Here is a 2,694-nt window from a genome sequence, read left to right as displayed (position 1 = left end):
TAAAAACATTTTCTATTCAAAGGTTGAATACTTGTTCAAAATCTCATAAAGGAAAGCCATAAAGCTAGGGAAATCTTGAACCCCTCAAAGTTTATGTTGTTCCTTATTTACAGGCATGGTCAGGATGCTTTTAAGACAGGTAATTTTCATAACAGTATATTAAATGATAACTGCTTAATTTTCCCCTTTGCAATATCAGGAACATCCAGCAGGCTGTATCCCTGAATCAGTTTTTTAATTGAAGCTCCAATAAAAACAATAATTTTTCAAGTGCTTCATTCGCCTTTTCCCCATTGTTTAAACAATAAACTTGCGAACATGTACAACAGAAAGACAAAAGAAATACAATTTAAGTATACATAATGTTCTATTTTTATGAATAAGTTATGATTTTAGGTTTTAAAATAATACACACAAGATTAAATGCTTATTTTCTATGTCCTAGCCATAGATCTTGGTGAGATTTTATAGTAATGAAATAATAAGAAATGAAAATAATGCTTTAAAATGTTTTTAATGTATTGTTTTAGGTTCTTAACATTTAGTTTTTCTTTCTTTTTAAAAAAATCTTATTTTATGTGTATAGGTATTTTGTCTGCATATATGTCTCCACCATCTACGTGCAGTGCCTTCAGTAGGCAGAAGAGGGCGCTAAGTCCACAGGCACTGGAGTTACAGAGTGTTGTGAGCAGCCTTGTGGGTGCAGGAAATGGAATCTGGGTCCTCTGGAAGACTAGCCAGTGCTCTTGACCCCTGAGCCATCTTTCTAGCTCCTTAATTTTTACTTTTACTCTTTAGTTTTTGGCTTTTTTGAGGCAAAGCCTTGTTATGTAGCCCTGGCTTGCCTTGAACTTGCCACGAGGCCAGGCTGGTCTCAAAATTATGGTGTTTTTCCAGTGTCTTCCTTCTAATTGCTGGGATTTCAGGCTTGGATCACAACACCCAGTCCTTTATTGACTCTTAGATTAAAATATTATATCATTAAAATTGTGGAAATTATCGAAAATTACACAGTGAAGGACAGATGGAGAAGTGTTTGATCTGGCTTATTATAAGGTCTTAAGTATGGCTCAGGGACAGTTATTTTAGAATCAATGACGTGTGTCATCCCATCACCAGGAACTTTGTTCCGTAAATTCTGAGGCTCCCTTCTAGACTGGACCAATCAAATCGAAAACACTTGAGAATTGAATATGGTAGCCTAATTTTTAACAAATCCTCAGATGATTCAGGCGAAGGTTAGAGTTTTAGGCCACTGAGGCCACTTATTAGCAGTACACATGTCCCACGTAGGGCTGGGCACTCACACTGGTCTTCTTCTTGTTCTTCTTCTTCTTGTTCTTGTTCTTCTTGTTCTTCTTCTTCTTGTTCTTGTTCTTCTTGTTCTTGTTCTTCTTCTTCTTCTTCTTCTTCATCTTCTTTTTATGTTCACTTTAATGACTGGGAATCAGGCATACTTTAATGTTTTTTTTTTTATCAAGTTCATCCACACAACTCCTCCCTTGTCTCCACTACCACAGTTCCCTTCCAATCTCTCCCTCCCTCCCTCCCTCCCTCCCTCCCTCCCTCCCTCCCTCCCTCCCTCCTTCCCTCCCTCACTTTTCCCCTCCTCTTCTCTCCTCCTCCATCCCCCCCTCTCAGTATTCTTAGAATTGTTGGTATGTGAATAAATGGAGCGCCATCTACTGGACGACGGTGGCCTCGAAGGGACAGTATTCCTAAAGAAAACCAACGCCTCCCAGCAGTTGTCAATTGCCAGTGACTCTGTATCCATGTTGAGGTTTTGAGCTTTCGTCTGGCTTGCCTATGTTTAGGTCTTGCGCATGCGGTCACACCTGCTGTCAGTTCATATAAGCAATACACTACTTCAGAAAACACTATTTCGTTATAGTTGCTACTGCTTCTGGCTCTTTGAACATTTTCGCCCCCTCCTTCTTGACAACCCCTGGGCCTTGGGTGAAGAAAGTGCCATCATTAATTCTTAGCACCTTGAACAGCTAGCTACACATATTCATTCGTTGCAGAAAAGTGGGAGAGGCTCAGAAGAGAGGGTAGAAAGAATGGAAGAGCTAGGCGGCGAAATGCTGTCTAACGGAAGTGGACGGCCGGTAAAGTCACGGCTGCCTGCGACGGGCCCACCGCAGTCAATCGGAGATGGAGGAGGTTGCTCAGAGGGCCCTACTTCTCCGTGTGAACATTGGACCCTGATGACTCTGGGAGGAGGCTCCCTCATTGCCTGTAATTGTGTGCTCACCGAAGAGCCTACCGGGTTCTGGGGAACTGTTCCAAAGCCATGGGCACACAGTGACCCCAGTTACACTCAGTGGCTCCCAAAACAGACAACAAAGCAAAGGAAAAAACCCAAGTGAATGTGAGGGAGGACTTACGAGGGGCGGGGGTTCCAGGGGTACAAGAGATTAGATCAGATTGCACTTTATACACATATGAAACGGTCAAAACCCAAATTCAATAAATGTGAGTTTTAAGTACACATTTCCAATAGTATTCCAGAGTGGATCTAGGTACCCGTGTCTAGAGTGCGTTATTTTTACAGGCAGTGTAGACAGTCTCATCCACTCTGGAGTCTGAGAACTATATTTTCACATGGGATGATTTGAAAGGACAGGAAATGGTCTTAATAGTTCTCTCTGCTCTTTAGACAAAAGTTAACAAAATTTATACACTCAAGCCAGG

Source organism: Acomys russatus, chromosome 12 (genome assembly GCF_903995435.1).
Source record: "Acomys russatus chromosome 12, mAcoRus1.1, whole genome shotgun sequence".
In the NCBI taxonomy this organism is placed as follows: domain Eukaryota; kingdom Metazoa; phylum Chordata; class Mammalia; order Rodentia; family Muridae; genus Acomys; species Acomys russatus.
Note: the sequence above shows the minus strand (reverse complement) of the source record.